This window comes from Cynocephalus volans, chromosome 9 (assembly GCF_027409185.1).
Source record: "Cynocephalus volans isolate mCynVol1 chromosome 9, mCynVol1.pri, whole genome shotgun sequence".
Lineage (NCBI taxonomy): Eukaryota > Metazoa > Chordata > Mammalia > Dermoptera > Cynocephalidae > Cynocephalus > Cynocephalus volans.
In genome coordinates, this window is record NC_084468.1 from 145,455,409 (window position 1) to 145,472,835 (window position 17,427).

Below are 17,427 nucleotides of genomic sequence, written 5' to 3' on the forward strand. Positions count from 1 at the left end.
TATTAGCTAATCTATACCCATAAGATACATAGATTAATTCTTATCTATAGATCTTAAAGGATCAAATGAGGTGATCCTTTCACCTGAGGTTCAGTTTGATACTCTTACCAGGGAGAAGAAATAATCTGATGGATGAATATTTTTTATGCCTCAAGGAGTCCCAAGTTTACTGAACTTTTTTTCAGCACTAGGACAAGTTTATCATTGAACCCTAGGACAATTCATCCAAGTCACAGACTAAAAACAGTGGCAGATATACTTCTACCAATGCCATTAACATATATTACCTTTGATAATTCGCTTATGGTTTGGCTCTCTGAAAAAATAAGAACTGGGAGACAGCGACATTTCATAGGAACTGCTATATCATTAAATACTTGTAAGTGCTTAGTGAACAAAAAATGTAGCAATCAATATACATGTTCTCTAAATAACTAATTTTCAGATGAAGGTTTTTTTCTTAATCTGTAACCTTCAATAGAAAACCTGTGATTCACTTAGAAATATATTCCACTTTAGTTATTCTTGATTCATATATCTTCCAAGCACTCTATGAGAAACTCAAATTCCACATGCAAAGATTTCCATCTGATCTGTAGGCTTCTTAAACCTCTTTCTTGTAAAACACTGCCTGCTCTCAATCAATGTGGTTTTGTACCAGCTAAGATATTGACTGCTGAATGGAGAAATGTGTTTGTAGCCAAATCATGGCAAGAAAAATGCTAGAGAGACAATTAGTCTTACATAATGGTTACCTTTAATTGCATTGAGTATGCAGGTTTAGTGCTCCTAGAAATCAAAATCACAGATTTTCGAACTCAATGTGATTAAAAATTAAGTCCTCCATCTTGAAGTTCTCCAGTCACATAGGAGAGACAACATAAATGACATTAGTTCACCAACTTTATTAACTTACAATGTGAAAGTTTCGCCACAGTTTATCATACCAACATCCACTTTTTGCTTGTTAATTTCTACAGTTTGCCCTGATTCAAAGTGAGTTGCAGGCATTTTACACAAAGAAGCTGGTATTTCACATCCTGACACTCCATCACAGTTGAGAAGGCTATCCTAATAGAGGTGTTCTCAAATATTGATCTAAAATTATGGCTCTACTACTCTCAATTAGCCAGTACCAAAACAAAATCAAACAATGGCTTTTTTTTCCCTTCACTCTCAGAAATAATTTACCTATGGAACACTGTGACAATGCATGGGAGAACAATATCCCATTGTTGTTAGTGGCTGTTAATTAAAGAAGAAAAGTAAGATTCTACTTTTTTACACTTTGTTAGAAGAGGTAAATAATATCTAATATATTCCTACAGTATTTGTCGAATACTTAAAAGTGACAAATTCACCCCAAATTGACTGAAAGACACAAAACGGTCACTGTCTCTAACACCAAACAACTTTGCGCATCTGATTAAATTAAGGAATCTCAGATGTGAGAATATTCTGGATTATTTTGGTGGGCCCAGTATAATTAAAAGAGTCTTTATAAGAGGGATGCAGGTGGATCAGAGTGAGGAGAAGACATGATGAGGAAAGCAGAGGTCAGAAAGAGAGATTTAAAGATGCTGTGCTGCTGACTTTGATGATGGAAGTTTGGGGCCAAAGAATGCAGGTAGCCTTAAAAGTTAGAAAAGGCAAAGAAATGGCCTTTCCCCTGGAAACTTCATGTATTAGTCTGTTTTGTGTTGCTGTAACAGAATATCTGAGACTGGGTAATTTATAAAGGACATAGGCTTATTTGGCTTATGATTCTGGGACAGTCGCGTCTGTTGCAGGCCTCAGGCTGCTCCTACTCATGGCGGAAAGTGGCAGGTCACCAGAGGGTACAAGCAGATCACGTGGTGAGAGGAAGCAAGAGAGAGAGAGAGGAGGTGGCAAGGTCTATTAAACAACAACCTCTCGCAGGAACTAATAGAGTGATAACTCACTCATCACTCCCCCCACCTAGGGAAAGCATTAATCCATTCATGAAGGATCTGCCCCTATGACTCAAACTGCCACACTGGGGATCAGACTTCCACATGAGTTCTGGGAGGACAATACATCCAAACTCCATCACTTCAGAAGGAATTTAGTCCTGCTGACACTTTGATTTTAGGACTCCTGATCTCAAGAAATGTAAGATAATAAACTTCTATTGTTTTAGGACACCAAACTGCATGTGGCAATTTGTCATAGCACCAATAGGAAATGAATGCATTCATTGTTACTCCACTAATTTTTCAGTTTCAACATTTTAAAATATATTAATGGAAATTAAACTTTTAAGAATGGTAAAATTCATTTTAGATTTGGTATAAATAGGTTTATTGCATATAAGTCCCTGAAAATTACTTCTGAAAGGGCATTTCAAAGTGGTAAGAGCAAATAAGTAAAAAATATTTTCTTCACCTCTTTGTATAATGTAGAAAAATAAATAGAAATAAGAAAATAAGAATGGAATTTATTAAATACACTTTTTAAACATTGACAGTAGTAAGCCATCATAGTAAATATATAAAATGAAAACAGTAAATGAATATTTAGGGTTCATAAAATCATGAGCTTTATTTATTCCTGGAAAACTAAATGTTAAACTTATGCATTAAAAAACTGTTTGGTTTGCTGCTATACTATCCAAAGTGATCTACAGAGTCAGTACAAGCCCTACCAAAATCCCAATGAGTTTTCTTTTTTCAGAAATATAAAAGAAATCCTAAAATTTATATGGAGTATCAAGGCACCTCAAAGAGCCAATATAACCTTGAAAAAGAAGAAGAAAGTTGTTGGCATTATAATTCCTGATTTCAAAATATACTGCAAAGCAACAGTAATAAAAACAGTGTGGTATCAGCATAAAGACAGATATCTAGATTAGCGGATCAGAGAGACAGGAAAAAAACCCTTGAGTGAATGCCCTTATGACTTTTGACAAAGGTGCCAAGACTACACATAGGAAAGGACAGTTTCTTCAACAAATAGTATTGGATAACTGGATATCCATATGCAAAAAAATAAACTCACATCCTAAATTACACTATATACAAAAGTTAACTCAAACTGGCTCAAAGTCCTGAAACTATAAAACTCTTAGAAGAAAACACAGGGGGAAATCTTCAGGATATTTTTTTGGCAATGATTTTTCAAATATGACATTAAAGCAAAGATAACAAAAACAAAAATAGACCAATGGGACTACATTAAACTTAAAAACTTCTGAACATCAAAGAAGACAATCAATGGAGTGAAAAGGCAACCTATGGAAGCAGATAAAATATTTGCAAATCTTGTGTAGTATAAGGGGTCATATCCAAAATACCTAAAGAACTTCTACAACTCAACAACATCAACAAGAAACAAATAACTTGGTTAAAAATGGACAAAGGAACTAAATAGATATTTCTCCAAGAAAGACATACAATAGTCAACGAGCACTTGAAAAGATGCCCAACATCAGTAATCATTAGGGAAATGTAAATCAAAACCACAGTGAGATATCATCTCACACCTATTAGGATGGCTACTATTGGAAAAAACAAACAAATAAAATTAGAAAATAAGTCTTGGCAAGGATATGGAGAAATTGGAATTCTTGTGCATTTCTGGTGGGAAAGTAAAATGGTGCAGTCATAATGGAAAACAGTATGATGATTCCTCAAAAAAAAAAAAAAATTAAAAATAGAATTACCAGGGCTGGCCAGGTATCTCAATTGGTTAGAGCATGGTGCTGATAACACCAAGGTCCACGGCTCTACCCCTGTTTCAGCCATCAAAAAAAAAAAAAAAAAAAAAAAATGGAATTACTATGTGATTCAGCAATCCTACTTCTTTGGTACACAACTAAAAGAATTCAAAGCAGGATCTCAAAGAGATATCTGCACACCCATGCTCATTGCATCATTACTCACAATATCTAAGAGGCACCCTAAACGTCCACGGATGGATGAAGTGATAAAAGAAAATGTGGTATATACGTACAATAGAACATTATGCATCCTTAAAAAAGGAAGAGCATTCTGACACATACTACAATTTGAATGATCCTTGAGGATATTATCTGAAGTGAAATAAGCCAATCACAAGAAGACAAATACTGTATGATTTCACTCACATGACATATTTAATGTAGACAAAATAATAGAAACAGAAAGCAGAGAGGTGGTTGCCAAGAGCTAGGGTAAGGGGGAAAAGGTGAATTAGATTTTAATTAGTACAGAATTTTAGTTTTGCTTGATGAGAAAGTTCTAGAGATCTGTTGCTCAACAATGGGAATATAGTTAACAGTACTGAATTATACACTTAAAAATGGTTATGGTGATAAAATTAATGTGTTTTGTACCACAAAGAAAAACAACAAAAACAAAAGATTCCTGTTTTGATTTGAAATAATTTTAGGTTTACAGAGTAGTTGCAAAGATAATACAGAGAATTCTAACCATAATGTTAGCATTTTATCCAAGTACATTTATCAAAGTTAATAAATTAACATTGGTACAACAATATTAACTAAGCTATAGACTTTATTGAGATTTTTCAAGTTTTTCCAATATTGTCTTTTTCTGTTCCAGGATCCAGTCAGGGATATTACATTACATTTACTCATCAGGTTTCCTTAGTTTCTTATCTGTGACAGTTTTTCACTGTTTTCTTGTTTTTCATGACCTTGACACTTTTGAAGAGTACTAGCCAAGTATTTTATAGAATGCCCATTGATTTGGATTTGTGTTATGTTTTCTCATTATTAGATTGAGGTCATGAATTTTGGTAAAGAATACCACAGGGGTGAAGTGCCTTTATCATACCATATCAGAAGGTACATGCTACAATATATATGCTTCATCATATTAGCAAGTACATGTTATCAACAAGACTTAGTACTGTCGATGTTAACCTTGGTCACTCGATAAGCTGGTGTCTGTCAGGATTCTGCTTTGAATATCTTTCCCTTTCCACATTCTATTTGTCAAAAGTGAGCCCCTACATCCAGCCTGCACTCCAGGGTTGGAAAATGAAGTGTTACCTACTGCAGCGAGCAATCTCAAAGAACTCATGGAAATGCTCTAGAACAACCACATGATTAATAAATATTTGGGGGGAAGATACTTTGAGGCCATGCAAACATCCTGTTTCTCCTTGAAGTTTTTCCCACTAATTTTCACATTTCTCAGCCAATCTTGCCTGCTACAATTATTAATTGTATGTTCTAATAATGTTCTATTTCTTTTGTTCTGTCTACATTTTTTTGGTTCGGAATTTATCTTCAAGGAAAATTCATTTCTTTTCCCCCACTTATTTATTTATTCAAACATTAATTAATATCAGTATAGGCTAATGGATATTTATTTTATTCTTTAGATTGCAATCCAAAACTAGTTTTTATTTTGGTGCTCATTAACCTCATATTTTAACACATGCAAATACTGTGGGATAAAAATAAAATAAAAAGGCTCAGTGTTCTTTTTGTAAAATATTGAAAATAAATGGAAAGTTTTACACTGAAAAATTTAGAAAATGCTTCTCAAATTTAATGCATAATGGAATCAGCTGAGGAACTAGACAAATGCAGATTCTTGCCCTTCCCTCCCTATATTACAGTTTAGAAAGCCTGTGGTAGGATATAAAATTGGCATTTTAACAAATATGTCAGATAATTTTGATAAATGCACATAAAAATGTTTGATATATATTGCCTGGAGTAATCATCAATAATATCACTCATCATTATTATTTGTGGAAACCCGATCATAGAACATTGAGGAAAAATGCTTAAAAATACTCGCACAAGAAGTAAAGATTTTCAGAATGTCACAGTTCAGTGTTACACGTACTATTATTTAATGTTTTCCTTATGTAAGTAAAAGAGTAAAAATCAAATATATCAATTTGAAAATGTTGTAATATTGAAGAGTTCTAGAAACACAACTTCAGTAAGAATAACTACACGAAAAAGAAGATTCATGATAAATAGCTAGCATGAGGAGAATTTTCAACTTTTTGAATATTTTGATTGTCCTCCATTTTATCGATCTCTTTGTGGTATTTGTTACATCCAAAGGGTGGTTGCAAGCGGCAGTCATATGAAAAATAAATGTATGTTAATTATCTGTTCACTATATTTAATAAGGAAATTTAAAAAGAGGCATGCAGCTTAATAGTGCTTTATTTTCCTACTATTTTTATCTTTCCAAAAAGTTCAGATGAGTCTTTACTGTTGTAATTCATGAAATCAAATGCTCTTAGACCTGAAAAGACAGATGGTAGTGGCTCTTTTAAATGACACAGTGATGTGGACAGAAACTAACCACCTGGTAGAAGATGCTGAAATGACAAAAATTCACGACTCCATCTAATGTAGCTTTTAATGGTGTGTATTTTCAAAAGGTCTCAGGAGGCAGAATATTTCCTCTGTCTATGCAAATTTCACTTAGGTGTTACTAATGTCTCTTAGCTATGCAAAGATCTGAAATAAAAGCCACCTGCATTTTCAGAGTAAAATCAGATTCTTTTATCCTAAGAAACGCAGAGATTAGAAGATGGACCCAGAGGAATGACGAATCTGGACCTTTTAACTGCAGTGCTAGTATAAATTTTTCATCCTTTTATAACCCAGATGAACACAATCTAAACCCAAACTGCTGAGGTCTGGGGATGGAGGTAGGGAAATGTATTCTCCGGCAGCTGTGGAATGAGAAGTAAGAGAATTAAAACGTGGAGCTACATTCTCAGCAGAGGCATGAGAGACAAAAGTAGAATTCCTGTAGCTGTTAGGGGACCTGGCTGAAGGGGTTGTTAGCATGCAAGGAATAGAATAAAGGGGCAGTATTTATGTCAGGAAGAGTTTCTCATTAAACATCTCCCCAAAATGAATACATTTATCATGTTTTCAGTCTCCTTTAATATATTCTTGAAAAAAGAATGAGAAAATTACTCATTTATTGACTCTTCCTAAGTTTAGCATGGGAGGCTATGCTAACAATGAATTCAGAATAAGAATGTAAAAACTCCATCGCCTTAAGAGTTCCAAGAGCACAATAAAGAAAATAATATGATGGGAGGATATTTATTCACTACCTGAATGAAGGCATAAAAGAATGTGTTTTCTTCTAGCTGAAATGTACCATACCTGATTTAGAAACTTACGACACGTATGTGGATATATAGCTATCATTATACATTTTAAATGCTACTATTACATTTATTCCATTACAGATTGGTTTCTATCATAATATAACCCATGTAAAAGCCACAAACATATAGTATTATTGAAATCCAAAAGAATAATCCAGTGAAATTATTTTGAGGACTATGGCTTCATTTAAAGGTAATTACATATAAGACTCATAACATCTTAGAAATTTTTGTGCTCTGAATATTATACATATTCATATTAACTTTTCAGAATAATTTGTCAATCAAAAATGTTTTTCTGCTAGAATATGGCATCATACCATTTCAAAACTACCTCTGATTGACAAGGGTGGGTATTAAAGGACTGCAGAATGAGAGCTGAGGCTCTGCCTCCTGAAGAAAGCAAAATCTACTAACCCAGTCGTCTCTCCTCAACTCCTTTAAACCAACATAACTTTTCCAACTTAATTTTGCATCTTCAGTTGGTTTCCTTCTTCTGACTTCTTTCTGATTATCTACAGACAAATTAGGTTTCCAGTATCCTAATAATTACTCTTCATTCCATCCTGCCACACCTCTTTTCTCCTGCGGTTCCTAAGCTTCTGGTAAGCATTCCATGCAGTCTGCTTCCATCACCCACTGGTCCGCAAAGGCTTCCGATCCACCTCTTTGCCTGTATTACTCCAGTAGAAACTGTCCTGCTTTCAAGTGCTAATGTCCCTCAAACTGCTCAAACGATATCTGTTTAGGAGACTTTTTTTTTTTTTTTTTTTTTTTTTTTTTTTTGCTGGAAACCAAAAGAGAAAAAGAAATGGATGTGGTGCTTAAACCATGATGTCACCTTTTTTTCTAATGTTAAAATAATTAAATATTGCTTTCACTTGCTGCTTCATAAAGATAAGATCAATGAACAGAATTTTCGCTTTCATTCTTGTAATTGGCAATGCATTTGGATTAACAACATATCATTAAAACAAAACTATTTAAATGTCTCATAAAGTCTCTTACAAAGGAATTTTCTCTCTACATTAGTCTTTACGTTATTTTGTTTGGAAAAAAAAATCCTTATAACAAAATGTAAAGAAAATGGCATCTAATTTTTAATAAACAGAATATTTAGAGTCTGCTAAGAATTGAATGGCCAGCTTAATTTTGCTTCAGTGTCTTGTAAATATAATTAATGTTTGTTCTTTTGCTCTTCTGAATGACATATCCAAAATATAATCCATACAGATATATCTTTATGTTCAACAAATACTTGCGGATCTTCGTTATCTAATTTTTGCAATGCATACATCACATTTTCTATCTGTAAATTTGTATTAAAATATAGATATAATTCTTTCATAATGACATAACTAAATCCCCATCACATGTATAGCTAAATCCTAACTACTTAATTGGTGTCATCTTCTAAAGCACATGGTATGCAATTAAAGCATTTCAATAACTATTTTAACCAAAGAGTAAAACATAATCAGTCAATCCTGATTTAGATGCAATTTTCTAGATATGGAAATTAGAATTAAACATTAAGAACCACGACACTTAAGAAATACATATTGCAATGTACATACTGGTATTTCATAAGGTGCTTGTCAGTTTTAGGGGAGATTGAGACTGACTAGGAGCCCAGACAGGATATAAACGTGTAGGAGGAAGTGTGGAGAAATGTAAAAGCACTGGCCTGAAAATTAAGAGCACCAAGCTCTGACAGACTCTGGCTCTATTGCTTTGTAGCTTTTTGACCTTAATCCCAGAAAAACACTGAAATTTCTCTCAACCTCCTCTCAAAATGACACCTTCTTCCCAGAGTCCGTGGAGAACTGAACGCAATGGCATATCTAAACAAATTAACCAAGTAGCAGTTATTAAGTAAATTTTAGTTTTTCTTCCTTTCTATGCATACTCAAATCATTTTTTTCATCTAAAAGACAAAAAAAGTGTCATTGCTAAATAAACTGTAGAAATAAACAAGCAAAAATATTATTTCAATCTAGAGATGCAAGTTGCCATGGCAATGCAAATATCATCCTACTATTTTGTCTAGTTAGCTAATAACAGGAATATACACATATTTCACCTACTGAAAACAACATTTAGGAAAGTCCTGAGTGTTACTAGCATTGGTGGATTTATAAAATTACTTGCTAGTGACCAGATCCAGCCCAATGTCTGTAATTTTTTCTGCTAGCTGGAGGAAAAGATAGGGACCTCAAAGGAAGAATTTCTTAATCTGCAAGAGATTTCCCTTTTCTCTTCCTTGAAACACTACTCAGGATATTCCCTGACTCTGAAGATAAATCAAATTTTATTGATAGAGTGAAAGACCAGTGTATAAAGTGTTTGGTCATACTAAGTTCAATATTTTATTTTCTTTCTCAGTCACTGTGGAAATAATTGTGCCATTTATGCAAACAATTGGAAACAGCCTCTGTGAGAGACCTGCTCTTTAAGGAAAACCCTTGTCATACATTTTAACAACTAACAAATAAACTGAGTAGCAGTTGTGGAGCAAAGTACTATGATTCAGATTGACATCAGTGTGTAAAATGCGTATTTGCTCTCTCCCTCCCCCACTTTTATTTTTTTTTTTATTTTTTGCATTACTGAAAATACATATCACGGAAAAAAGACATATTTTTGGATTTTTGAAAATAAATATAATAAAATATTACACATTTTCCTGGCTTTATAATCCCTCTTTGCTGAATTTTCAAGTTTTATTTTCTAAAATATTACTATTTCCTTAAAAAATTGCTTGAGCAAGTATATCATGTTCAACTATATTTTTACATGATAAAAACTTGGTGGTTTTGGAAGATTCCTAACACGTTAAATAATAAACTTGCAATGGCAAATAAAAAAGGATAACACAAATTGAATACATAATAGGGGAGTAATACTGTAAAAATTCACAAACATATACAAACACATGCACACATTGTCACAGATGAAAACAATAGAAGATGCATAACAACATTCACAGTGGTTACACTGAATTATAAGGGTCCTGGTGATTTTTATTCATTTCTTCATATTTCCTGTATTTTTCCACGTTTTCTAGGTTATACATATATTATGTCTATATTAAAGTATATTGTATTTACAAAGGTGAATAACTATTAGTAAGAACTCTATACATGTAATTGTAAAATATCCTAGTTTTTAGTTGATTCTGCAGAGATATGAGCCTCAGATTTATAACATGAGAGTTTTCAAAATCATTTATTGTGAGATAGAGCACATGAACAGAAAATGTATAAAATAAATTTTTGGATTAAAAAACAATAAAACAAACATTTTTTATTCCACCACCAAAATTAATAGAATATTCTATCACTACTTTAGTTTTTCTTTTTTTTCCTTTTTTTATTATTAGAATATTCATTATTACAAATCATGATTTTTCTTTATGCCCTTTACCCTAACTGTCCCTCCCCAAACCCCCTCCCTCTCTCCCCCCATCTCCAGTAACCTTAGGTTTGTTCTCTCCTGAAAGTCCAATGAATTGTTGAGATCCTTCCTTCCTTCCTTCCTTCCTTCCTTCCTTCCTTCCTTCCTTCCTTCCTTCCTTCCTTCCTTCCTTCCTTCCTTCCTTCTTCCTTCTTTTCTTCCTCTACTAATATTTTAAATACTTCCCGTCTTGCCCTTTTTCCAACCTGTCTTGCCTATTCTTCACCTATTTTTATATACAAATTTTAGTCCCAGTTTATGAATTTTGGGAAAAATTTCTGTTGATTGGAATTGAGCTGTATCTGTAAATCAAATTCATAAAAATGACAGTTTGTGAACTTGATTTTTCTATCCAAACATTGGGTCTTCGTTCAGTGTCTTTCAATAATACTGCGTTAGAGGCTGCACACCCTTGGTTGGATTAATTCCCATATATTTTAATGATATTCTGTAACTAATTTTTACTTCTGTAGAAATGCAGTCTTGTTAAAGTGTTCACATTATGTTGCTTAGGTCTTTTGTAACTTTGTTTTTCCCCCGACCTGTCATTTACTGATAGAATTGTGTTAAACATTTTCTATTATGAAGGGGATTTATCAATTACTCCAGGTAATTCTTTCAATCTTTGAAAGCTATTTAATGCACATAAATTTGTAATTATCATATTCTCTTTGCAAATTTTTACCAGAATTTAGTCAGGCTTTATCTCTAGCAATAAATTTTAGCTTAAAGTGTAATTCATCTGCATATACTACAGCCACATCAGTTTGTTTTGCTCTCTTTCCCCAGGAGCAGGGGAAGGGTACAGGGGTATTATTTGCTGCTTTTTCCTGTTCTTTGTCCTTTGACTTTCCTGTGTCCTCAACTTTAAAAAACAGCATAACACTGTACAAGGTCCTTCAAAAAGTTTGTGAAAACATGGACTTAAAAGATGATACTTATCTCTCCATGAACTTTCTGAAGACGCCTTGTATTTCATTATTTTTTTCATACAATCTGGCAATATTTCTTTTAATATTTCTCTTTTAATTTCTCTTTTATATATTTCATTTATATCCACTCTGATACTTTGTATTTATTCCCATAATTTTGAGGGGCTTATACTGGATTGTTCCTTCTAACCTTTTATCTCCACTATTTTGGTAGTTATATTTGTTATGCTATTTTTACCTGCATAAGTATGTAGTATGTCAATATATTTACCCTTTTCCTGAATAATGGCCTGAGAATGCTTTAGATTTGATCATGTCACAATTTTTATGTTAATTTTATCTAATATGTCAGATCTACTTATTCTTGACTCCACAAATCCTAGATATTGATATTATTTTAATTTTTACTCACTTCTTCTTGTATCTCAGACCTTCTACTTAAGATTATTTTCTAACTATCAGAGGCATAACTCAGAATTTTCTTTTGTAATGGTCTGTTGGTAGTAAACTCTGGTAAATTCCCAGTCTTTTATTTCTCTTTGTCTTTATTTTGTCTCTATTCTTGAGATGGAGTTCACATTTGCTGAGTTGTGTGTTTTAAAAAAATGTTTATAAGGAGGATGTTTTTACACTGCCCTCAGGTTTCCATTCTTGCTATCAAGAAGTTGTTCATCCATTATAAGTGCTCTCTCTTTTCTCTGTGGATACTTTTAAAGTTCTTTCTGTCTTTGGCGTTATGTAGTTTCACTGTGATATGGGGTGTGTGTGTACGTGTGTATGTGTATGTTTATTCCATGTGAGACTATTTGGGCTTCCTGATGTGAAAATGGTGTTTTTCAACAACTCTGGAAGTTGCCAAATATTATCTCTTTAAATATTGCCACACCTCTTTTCTGTCTATTATTTCCTTCCAGAACTCAAACTGGATTTATGTTAAGCATTTTTACATTGCTCTCTGTTTCGATTAATATCTCTTTTATAATTTCCATTTGTTTTTCTCTGTGCTATACTTTTTTATTTGGCTTGATACTCCAGTTCACTAACTTTCCTGAGCTACATTTATCTGTTCTTTAATTTTTCCATTGAATTTTTAAGTTAAATTATTATTTTTTTAGTTTGATTTTAATTCGGTTTTTTCCTAAGTCTGTTGGTCTTTTAAAAATTCCCTTTTTACTTTTCCATAATTTGTAGTTTCTTTTTTATTTATTTTAATGTATACCTATAGTTGTTCAATATTCTGGTGCCCAATAATTTCAAGTCTTTTTGTGTCTCAGGCTGCTGCCCTTTTCTCTTGTTTCTTGCTCACATTCATGTGAAAACTTATGTGTTTGTGTTTGGTAATTTTCAACTCTGAGCTTGTATTTTTTGGAACTTTAATTTAGAAGTTCTTAGAGGCCTTGGTTGAAGGTATATTCTTTGAGAGAAGATATGTATTTGTACTTAGGGAGTGCTGTGTACTAAATTGTGTATTTGTATATTGAAATCTTAATCCTTAATGTGGCTGTATTTGGAGATATGACCTTTAGGTAGATAAATAAAGTCAAAAGAGGTTATAAAGGTAAGGTCTTAATTCAATAGAATCAGCGACCTTATAAGAAGAGGAAGAGAGAAATTTCTCTTTTTCTCACTCCCTGAGTGCACAGAAGAAAGGTCATGTGAGGATATAGCAAGAAGACAGCCATCTGCAACCCAGGAAGAGAGCCCTCACTAAAAATCAGATATGCTGGCACCCTGACCATGGATCTTCCAGCCTTTATAGCAGAAAAATAAATTTCTGTTGTTTAAGCCACCCAGGCTATGGCATGTTGTTATGGCATTCCTAGTAGACTAAGACAAGGAGTATTACCAACATGATATCACTTTAAATTTAATTCTCATTTTGAAGGGGTTTTTGGACCACTGAGCTATGTGAGATCTGGGTTATAGTTGCAGGTTATCAGGGAAGATTCATTTTCTCTCCACTTAGTGCCAAATTCTAATGAAGCAAGTTCATTCTTGGGTCATACATACATTCAGGATAGAACATTGTAGAAAAGAAAATTGTTGAGTAGCCTTTCCAATCATGAAGGGAAGGAGAAAACTAAAGAGTGAAAAAGTAAAAGTAAAAATGGAAGTAAAATAATACAGTGAAGTGGATGGAACGTTTAGTTAAACAAGGAGAGAGAGTGACAGGAAGGGGGGAGAGGCAGAGAGACAGAGAGTGAGACAGAGAGAGAATTTCAGGAGGACATAAAGAGAGAACAGAAAAAAAATCTGTAAAAAGTAATAGAATGATTCAACAAATTCCTAGGAGTAGCAGTAATAGGTATGTATTGAACTACATAGGGAGAAAAAAAGTGAAGTTACTTACGTACAACTCTTGGTACATACTAGGCAGTGTCTATGTATATTATCCACGCTACTCACTTAATCTTCTCAGTGGCGCTGCCATTGGTGTCTTCACAGTCACCGTCTAATTGATTTTTTATGAATCCTAAAGCTGCACTGTCCAACATGATAATGACTAGCCACATATGGCCATTTAAGTTTAAATTAACAAAAATTAAATAAAAGTAAAAATTTAGTTTCTTAGCTAGCAGCTACCTTTTTGGATAGTGCAGATATAGAATATTCCCAACACCACAGAAGTTCTATAGGACAGTACTCATGTAAGTAGCCCTTCAAAGAGATTCTTAAGAAATAATTTCTGATGATTCTGGCAAAGCATTGTCTCTGGATGTTTTTCAATTTCCAAGCTTTATTCATAAAATAATGCACATTTCACAGCATGCTTGCAAGTGTCCATCATACCATTCTAAAAGTGAATGTAATGTCTGAGAATACTTGCTAAGGCATGAATAATTTAAATAGATTTAATTCTTTGCTAAATCAGGCAAGTGTGCATTAGCATGTAAAAAGGCATATAAGCTTAAGTCGACTGAGACTTAATAATAAAAAAACAAATGTATGTACCTACAAATATCTGATGTTTCTCAACCAGGTTCTAGGGAAAAGTTTCTTTAAAACATATAATATCTTTACAGAGCTTAGAAATAAGGCACTGGTCTTTATTTGTTTCTTTAATGATGAAGAATTCAACTGAGAAATGTAATTGTCTTAGTCTGAATTTTTATTATTTTTATTCTAAATTTTTAATTACATATTATTAGTCATTGTAAAATAGTATTTTTCTCTCATTTAATTGGCACATACGCAATCTTTCCAATATCTTTTTCCTTTGCTACTCTGTTATTAAAACACTTAATATATAATTCCAGAAGTTTTTTTTCTCCTTACTGTAATATCTTAAATAAAAAATTAATAGTTTTTAAGGGTCATATAAAACAGCTCTTTCCCATCTCCTCTCTGCATTCTTATATTCAGAGAATCCTGATGATAATAAAAATATACATAAATGTAATTCTAGGCTACATTCTGTGATGCAATATATTTTACTTTCTTTTCATATGGTATAGAGGCTTTGGAAAGTTATGATGTCATGTTCTACTCTTTAAACTGATTTTCCAAATAGAAAATCTACAGACTCTACAAAATGTGGAGAATCATTGCCAGAGAAAATTGCAAACCTTTTAAATGTGGCTGTTCCATCAGGTAAAAGACATTGGGTAAGATGTTGTCAGCCTCTCTAAACTCCAGGGAACAAGACCAGCTCTCACATCAGCAAATAAACAGATAATAACTGAGAAGTTCAAGGTGTCTCTGAAACCAATTATTTGCCTCTTAAATCCTGTAGACTATGTCTGTACCATCAACTGAGATACTCATGGGGAAGAACACCAGGTACTAAAACTGCTCATGTCTATAACTGGCACTCACAGCAGACTGTCCCTAACTTCCACATTCTTCCTCTTGCCAATTCCTAAAGAATTTTTAATATCACTATGGCACTGGGGAATTGGAGAGAGAACAAAGACTGCTCTGCTATTTAAAGAAAACATCCTCCCCCCAAACCCCCAAATTATACATTTTAGTTAGGTGGGTTTTTGGGTTTTTTCTTTTTTTTTTTTTTTTTTTTTTACCAGAATTTAAAAAGAATGAATCCTAAATTTTCTATTTTTAGTCACAAATAGTCCATGAATTTATGATCTGGGCAGGATTTGAAATGGATTGTTTGGAATCATTCAAAAGCCAATATGAAGACAGACTGTCATATTTTATGCAGCAGTTCCTGAAAAAAAAACTTGATCCTGGGCATCTACTTACAAGTTTTGTTAAAACTCTCTGTGTAAATTCCGATTTTTTTTCTATTTAGAAGATGCTGTCTAAAGTTTTTTCAGTTGTGCTACAGAAATAATTTGAATTATTTACAGTGATTTATTTTTACTTTATGTTTTATTTAAGCATAACATAAAGTTGGTAATGTGTATTGATCTTAATTATAGAACACAATGAAATTTTACATTTGTATACGCACGTGTCTACATCCAGGTCAAAATATGCAACACTTTCACCACCATAATATGCTTGCTATTATCCCTTCCCAATTTCTTCTCCTAAGAGGTAACTACTAACCAGACTTCTATCACCTTCCATGAATTTTGCCTGTTCTTTAACTTTACACAAAGAGAAAAACAAAGAATACGTTGTTTTGTGTCCAAAAACTTCTTTCATTCAATATTAGGTTTTGAGATTTATCTGTGTTGTTGCATGTATAGTTCTTCATTCTTTTTTTATTGCTGGTAAGTATTGCATACAGTTTATCAGTTGGAGTGTTTTTGTTTTTGTTTTTGTTTTTTAGCCCAAGAGGTAATTAATATTTTTTAATTTAGTTTGTTGGAGGACTAAATGTTTGTAGTGTGACTTTTCATTCAAGAAAGCTCGCAGACTCACAGATGGACAGTTCTATTTCAGGAGATGGTTAAAGCATAAATGATAGTAGTCATTGGTAGAGTTTTGATAGATCTCTAGTTGTCAATTCAACATGTTACTGTCAGGTTTCTCTGAACTTTTTCCTCACTCCATCACTTAAAAAGTAGAGAATGTCACCAATCTCTTATATCATTGAATAGAAACACACCCTCAACTTTCCTTGTCCATCCTGTATCCAAGCTGTGATCCATTGTTGCTTTATTTGTGGTCTCCCCTACTAAACCCAAAACGCAGAACAATATATATATATATATACATATTTTTTTAATTAATTAATTAATTTTTTTAGAGGTGCAGTTTGGTATTTATTTATTTATTTATTTTTAAATTTTATTTTATTTTGTCAAGATACAATGTGGTTGATTATTGTGGCCCATGTTGCGGGGTGAGGGGATGAATGGAAGAGGGAGGGAAGTTTTGGTCATAGAACTATATATTTTTACTTTTAATTGCTAATATGGAGCTCTGTGCTAGGTACAAAGTAGACACTCACAAATATTGAAAGTGATGTGGTAATAAGAGTCAAATATATTTGGAAAGACTGTAATTTGCTTCTTGTTTTAAGACATTCATTCCCTGACTAATAGGTGAATGGCTGTATGAGTATTTTTAGATAGCTATGGCTATTTGTGTATTTTATAGAAATAATCATTTCTTTTTTAATCCCCCAACAGCTTTCATTGCAAGTGCAGTGTTTTTTACAGGAGTAGAGAGAAAATATTTAAAAATGTAAAGCTACAGTAATTTTGAACATACATGAGATATATTCAATTCTTGAGAGAAAACCATTAACCAACATTTTATTTGATTTGCCAAGGGCCTGTACTCTGTAACTTTGCTCATTTTTGCTCACCAGGACCTTCTTGTATTTACAAAAGAGAGATAATAACACAATGTACTTCTTTCCTCAGGTGAGGATGCTAAGCATGGCATGGATCAGTTAAAGATACCCGGTGCTTTGTTCCAGTCACAGTGAATGTAATGAGACAGAAAGTCATTATTCTCACTATCCTAATAGTGACCTAAAACTTCTCTTTCCCATGATAGA

The 17,427-nt window shown here is 33.0% G+C and overlaps 1 protein-coding gene across 2 annotated transcripts in view; it reads right to left on the minus strand.

Annotated features, from left to right (window-relative positions):
- MARCHF1 (membrane associated ring-CH-type finger 1) overlaps positions 1-17,427 on the minus strand; it is a 470,370-nt gene that overhangs the window by 246,357 nt on the left and 206,586 nt on the right. The window lies entirely within an intron of this gene.